Source organism: Pleurodeles waltl, chromosome 4_1, assembly GCF_031143425.1.
Source record: "Pleurodeles waltl isolate 20211129_DDA chromosome 4_1, aPleWal1.hap1.20221129, whole genome shotgun sequence".
NCBI classification, from domain to species: Eukaryota; Metazoa; Chordata; class Amphibia; order Caudata; family Salamandridae; genus Pleurodeles; species Pleurodeles waltl.
Window position 1 is genome coordinate 58,471,491 of NC_090442.1, and position 7,127 is coordinate 58,478,617.

A 7,127-nucleotide genomic window follows, 5' to 3' on the forward strand; every position below is an offset into this window, starting at 1 on the left:
CATCAAAGGTGCACAAGAAGGCCTCACTGTATCAAAGGTGCACAAGTAGAGCTCTCTGCATCAAAGGTGCACAAGAAGGGCTCACTGTATCAAATGTGCACAAGAAGGGCTCACTGCATCAAAGGTGCACAAGAAGGCCTCACTGCATCAAAGGTGCACAAGTAAAGCTCTCTGCATCAAAGGTGCACAAGAAGGCCTCACTGTGTCAAAGGTGCACAAGTAGGGCTCAGTGCATAAAAGGTGCACAAGAAGGCCTCACTGTATCAAAGGTGCACAAGTAGAGCTCTCTGCATCAAAGGTGCACAAGAAGGGCTCACTGTATCAAATGTGCACAATACACATGAGGGATTGCTTGAGGTGCAGAGGAGCTCACTGCATCAAAAGTGCACGAGGGGTTCACTGCATCAAAGGTGCAAAATACACATGGAGGATTGTCCAAGGTGCAGAGAATTTCACTGCATCAAAAGTGCACGAGGGGTTCACTGCATCAAAGGTGCAAAATACACATGGAGGATTGTTCGAGGTGCAGAGGAGCTCACTGAATCCAAGGTGCACAATACATGCTTATCCAGTGGGCAGAAGGGCTCACGGCATCTAATGAATTAACGAAGAAAGGACTCAGTCCATCAAAGGTGCGGAAGAAGACCTCACTGCATCAAAAGTGCACAATACACGTGAAAGGTTGTCCATTGGGCCAAAGGGCTCAGTCCATGAAAGGTGCACAAGAAGGGCTCACTGTATCAAAGGTGCACAAGTAGGGCTCAGTGCATCAAATGTGCACAAGTAGGGCTCAGTGTATCAAAGGTGCACAAGGGCTCACAGTATCAAAGGTGCACAAGAAGGGCTCACTGCATCAAAGGTCTCACTGCATCAAAGGTGCACAAGAAGGGCTCACTGCATCAAAGGTCTCACTGCATCAAAGGTGCACAAGCAGAGCTCTCTCCAAAGGTGCACAAGTAGGGCTCAGTGCATAAAAGGTGCACAAGAAGGCCTCACTGTACCAAAGGTGCACAAGTAGAGCTCTCTGCATCAAAGGTACACAAGAAGGGCTTACTGCATCAAAGGTGGACAAGAAGGCCTCACTGTATCAAAGGTGCACAAGTAGGGCTCAGTGCATCAAAGGTGCACAAGAAGGCCTCACTGTGTCAAAGGTGCACAAGTAGAGCTCTCTGCATCAAAGGTGCATAAGAAGGGCTCACTGTATCAAAGGTGCACAAGAAGGGCTCACTGCATCAAAGGTGCACAAGAAGGCCTCACTGCATCAAAGGTGCACAAGTAAAGCTCCCTGCTTCAAAGGTGCACAAGAAGGCCTCACTGTGTCAAAGGTGCACAAGTAGGGCTCAGTGCATAAAAGGTGCACAAGAAGGTCTCACTGTATCAAAGGTGCACAAGTAGAGCTCTCTGCATCAAAGGTGCACAAGAAGGGCTCACTGTATCAAATGTGCACAAGAAGGGCTCACTGCATCAAAGGTGCACAAGAAGGCCTCACTGCATCAAAGGTGCACAAGTAGAGCTCTCTGCATCAAAGGTGCACAAGAAGGCCTCACTGTATCAAAGGTGCACAAGTAGAGCTCTCAGCACCAAAAGGTGCTCAAGAAGGCCTCACTGTATCAAAGGTGCACAAGTAGAGCTCTCTGCATCAAATGTGCACAAGAAGGGCTCACTGCATCAAAGGTGCACAAGAAGGCCTCACTGTATCAAAGGTGCACAGGTAGGGCTCACTGCATCAAAGGCACATAAGTAGAGCTCTCTGCATCAAAGGTGCGCAAGAAGGCCTCACTGTATCAAAGGTGCACAATGCACGTGAAAGGTTGTCCATTGGGTCGAAGGGCTCAGTCCATGAAAGGTACACAAGAAGGCCTCACTGTATCAAAGGTGCACAAGTAGAGCTCTCAGCACCAAAATGTGCACAAGAAGGCCTCACTGTATCAAAGGTGCACAAGTAGAGCTCTCTGCATCAAATGTGCACAAGAAGAGCTCACTGCATCAAAGGTGCACAAGAAGGCCTCACTGTATCAAAGGTGCACAAGTAGGGCTCAGTGCATCAGAGGTGCACAAGAAGGCCTCACTGTATCAAAGGTGCACAAGTAGAGTTCTCTGCATCAAAAGTGCACAAGAAGGGCTTAGTGCATCAAAGGTGCACAAGAAGGGCTCACTGCATCAAAGGTTCACAAATAGAGCTCTCCGCATCAAAGGTGCGCAAGAAGGCCTCACTGTATCAAAGGTGCACAAGTAGAGCTCTCTGCATCAAAGGTGCACAAGAAGGCCTCACTGCATCAGAGGTGCACAAGTAGAGCTCTCTGCATAAAAGTTGCACAAGAAGGCCTCACTGTATCAAAGGTGCACAAGTAGGGCTCAGTGCATCGAAGGTGCACAAGTAGGCCTCAGTCCATCAAAGGTGCACAAGTAGGCCTCAGTGCATCGAAGGTACACAAGTAGGGCTCAGTGGATCAAAAATGCACAAGTAGGGCTCAGTGCATCGAAGGTGCAGAAGTAGGGATCAGTGCATCAAAGGTGCACAAGTAGGGCTCAGTGCATCAAAGGTGCACTAGTAGGGCTCACTGCATTGAAGGTGCACAAGTAGGGCTCAGTGCACCAAAGTTGCACAAGTAGGGCTCACTGCATCAAAGGTGCACAAGTAGGGCTCACTGCATCAAAGGTGTACAAGTAGGGCCCAGTCCATCAAAGGTGCACAAGTAGGGCTCAGTCCATCAAAGGTGCACAAGTAGGGCTCAGTGGATCAAAGGTGCTCAAGGAGGGCTCACTGCATCAAAGGTGCACAGGTAGAGCTCACTGCATCAAAGGTGCACACGTAGGGCTCACTGCATCAAAGGTGCACAAGTAGGGCTCAGTCTATCAAAGGTGCACAAGTAGGGTTCAGTGGATCAAAGATGCACAAGTAGTGCTCAGTGCGTCAAAGGTGCAGAAGTAGGGCTCAGTGCGTCAAAGATGCACAAGTAGGGCTCACTGCATCAAAGGTGCACAAGTAGGGCTCACTGCATCAAAGGTGCACAGGTAGGGCTCACTGCATCAAAGGTGCACACGTAGGGCTCACTGCATCAAAGGTGCACAAGTAGGGCTCAGTCTATCAAAGGTGCACAAGTAGGGTTCAGTGGATCAAAGATGCACAAGTAGGGCTCAGTGTGTCAAAGGTGCAGAAGTAGGGCTCAGTGCATCAAAGATGCACAAGTAGGGCTTACTGCATCAAAGGTGCACAAGTAGGGCTCAGTCCATCAAAGGTACACAAGTAGGGCTCAGACCATCAAAGGTACAAAAGTAGGGCTCAGTGGATCAAAGATTCACAAGTAGGGCTCAGTGCATCAAAGGTGCACACGTAGGGCTCAGTGGATCAAAGGTGTACAAGAAGGGCTCACTGTATCAAATGTGCACAAGAAGGGCTCAGTGCATCAAAGGTGCACAAGAAGGCCTCACTGCATCAAAGGTGCACAAGTAAAGCTCTCTGCATCAAAGGTGCACAAGAAGGCCTCACTGTGTCAAAGGTGCACAAGTAGGCTTAGTGCATAAAAGGTGCACAAGAAGGCCTCACTGTATCAAAGGTGCACAAGTAGAGCTCTCTGCATCAAAGGTGCACAAGAGGGGCTCACTGTATCAAATGTGCGCAAGAAGGGCTCACTGCATCAAAGGTGCACAAGAAGGCCTCACTGCATCAAAGGTGCACAAGTAGAGCTCTCTGCATCAAAGGTGCACAAGAAGGCCTCACTGTATCAAAGGTGCACAAGTAGAGCTCTCAGCACCAAAAGGTGCACAAGAAGGCCTCACTGTATCAAAGGTGCACAAGTAGAGCTCTCTGCATCAAATGTGCACAAGAAGGGCTCACTGCATCAAATGTGCACAAGAAGGGCTCACTGCATCAAAGGTGCACAAGAAGGCCTCACTGCATCAAAGGTGCACAAGTAGAGCTCTCTGCATCAAAGGTGCACAAGAAGGCCTCACTGTATCAAAGGTGCACAAGAAGAGCTCTCAGCACCAAAAGGTGCACAAGAAGGCCTCACTGTATCAAAGGTGCACAAGTAGAGCTCTCTGCATCAAATGTGCACAAGAAGGGCTCACTGCATCAAAGGTGCACAAGAAGGCCTCACTGTATCAAAGGTGCACAGGTAGAGCTCACTGCATCAAAGGTGCATAAGTAGAGCTCTCTGCATCAAAGGTGCGCAAGAAGGCCTCACTGTATCAAAGGTGCACAATGCACGTGAAAGGTTGTCCATTGGGCCGAAGGGCTCAGTCCATGAAAGGTACACAAGAAGGCCTCACTGTATCAAAGGTGCACAAGTAGAGCTCTCAGCACCAAAATGTGCACAAGAAGGCCTCACTGTATCAAAGGTGCACAAGTAGAGCTCTCTGCATCAAATGTGCACAAGAAGAGCTCACTGCATCAAAGGTGCACAAGAAGGCCTCACTGTATCAAAAGTGCACAAGTAGGGCTCAGTGCATCAGAGGTGCACAAGAAGGCCTCACTGTATCAGGGGTGCACAAGTAGAGCTCCCTGCATAAAAGTTGCACAAGAAGGCCTCACTGTATCAAAGGTGCACAAGTAGGGCTCAGTGCATCGAAGGTGCACAAGTAGGCCTCAGTCCATCAAAGGTGCACAAGAAGGGCTCAGTGCATCAAAGGTGCACAAGTAGAGCTCTCTGCATCAAAAGTGCACAAGAAGGGCTTAGTGCATCAAAGGTGCACAAGAAGGGCTCACTGCATCAAAGGTGCACAAATAGAGCTCTCCGCATCAAAGGTGCGCAAGAAGGCCTCACTGTATCAAAGGTGCACAAGTAAAGCTCTCTGCATCAAAGGTGCGCAAGAAGGCCTCACTGCATCAGAGGTGCACATGAAGGGCTCAGTGCATCAAAGGTGCACAAGTAGGGCTCATTGCATAAAAGGTACACAAGTAGGGCTCACTGCCTCAAAGGTACACAAGTAGGGCTCAGTGCATCAAAGGTGGACAAGTAGGGCTCAGTGCATTAAAGGTGCACAAGTAGGACTCAGTGCATCGAAGGTACACAAGTACGGCTCAGTGGATCAAAAATGCACAAGTAGGGCTCAGTGCATCGAAGGTGCAGAAGTAGGGATCAGTGCATCAAAGGTGCACAAGTAGGGATCAGTGCATCAAAGGTGCACTAGTAGGGCTCACTGCATTGAAGGGGCACAAGTAGGGCTCAGTGAATCAAAGTTGCACAAGTAGGGCTCACTGCATCAAAGGTGCACAAGTAGGGCTCACTGCATCAAAGGTGCACAAGTAGGGCCCAATCCATCAAAGGTGCACAAGTAGGGCTCAGTCCATCAAAGGTGCACAAGTAGGGCTCAGTGGATCAAAGGTGCTCAAGGAGGGCTCACTTCATCAGAGGTGCACAGGTAGGGCTCACTGCATCAATGGTGCACACATAGGGCTCACTGCATCAAAGGTGCACAAGTAGGGCTCAGTCTATCAAAGGTGCACAAGTAGGGTTCAGTGGATCAAAGATGCACAAGTAGGGCTCAGTGCGTCAAAGGTGCAGAAGTAGGGCTCAGTGCATCAAAGATGCACAAGTAGGACTCAGTGCATCAGAATCAGAACTGCACAAGTAGGACTCAGTGCATCAAAGGTACACAAGTAGGGCTCAATGCATCAAAGGTGCCCAGGTAGGGCTCAGTGGATCAAAGGTGCACAAGTAGGGCTCAGTGCACAAGTAGGGCTCAGGACATCAAAGGTGCACAAGTAGGGCTCAGTGGGTAAAGGTGCACAAGTAGGGCCCAGTGCATAAAAGGTGCACAAGTAGGGCTCAGTGCATCAAAGGTTCACAAGTAGGGCTCAGTCCATCAAAGGTGCACAAGTAGGGTTCACTGCATTGAAGGTGAACAAGTAGGGCTCACTGCATCGAAGGTGCACATGGAGGGCTCACTGCATCAAAGGTGCACAAGTAGGCCTCACTGCATCAAAGGTGCACAAGAAGGGCTCACTGTATCAAAGGTGCACAAGTAGGGCTCACTGCATCGAAGGTGCACAAGAAGGGCTCAGTGCATCGAAGGTGCACAAGAAGGGCACACTGCATCAAAAGTGCACAAGTAGGGTTCACTGCATCAGAGGTGCACAAGAAGGGCTCACTGTATCAGAGATGCAGAAGTAGGGCTCACTGCATCAACAGTGCACAAGGAGGGCTCACTGCATCAAAGGTGCACAAGGAGGGCTCACTGCATCGAAGGTGCACAAGTGGGGCTCAGTGGATTAAAGGTGCACAAGTAGGGCTCAGTGTATCAAAGGTACACAAGTAGGGCTCACTGCATCAAAGGTGCACAGGTAGGGCTCACTGCATCAAAGGTGCTCAGTCAATCAAAGGTGCACAAGTAGGGTTCACTGCATTGAAGGTGAACAAGTAGGGCTCACTGCATCGAAGGTGCACAAGTAGGGCTCACTGCATCAAAGGTGCACAAGGAGGGCTCACTGCATCAAAGGTGCACAAGGAGGGCTCACTGCATCGAAGGTGCACAAGAAGGCCTCAGGGCATCAACGGTGCACAAGTAGGGCTCAGGGCATCAAAAGTGCACAAGTAGGGCTCAGTGCATCGAAGGTGCACAATACATACGAAGGCTTGTCCAGTGCGCCGAAGGGACAGGGCATCTAACGAATTATGAAGAAAGCGATCGGTCCATTGCGTGTGTTCACCGCTCACAAGCTCTTACCAGCATCAGGTGTCACTCGACACTTGTAGATCCAGATACTGCTCCTAACACCACACCTGACGACCGATTAACAATGGGGCCTTGTGCTCGCCTGGTATAACAAAAATGGGGAATAATGCAAGCGCAAGGTTGTTCCGTCGGTCCGCAGGCGCCATTGCACAGTTTTCTATTTTGAGCTCGTGCTGAACACCGCATAAAGGCTCTAGGTCGGTGCTGATAGCGCAAGCATCACTTGTGCACACTCTGTGATTCTACTAAAATCATATTATGTGCACAAACGAGCAAACATTCAGGAGGTGACCAACAACCCGGGAGGATTTTTCATTATTCGATCTCAAGTCTTCTTTTTCTTCACCACAGGCCTCATATATAACTTCACTACAGTCCTCTCTGCCTTCACTACAGACCTCTTTACCGTCACTATAGTCCTCTCTGCCTTCACTACGGTCCCCTCTACC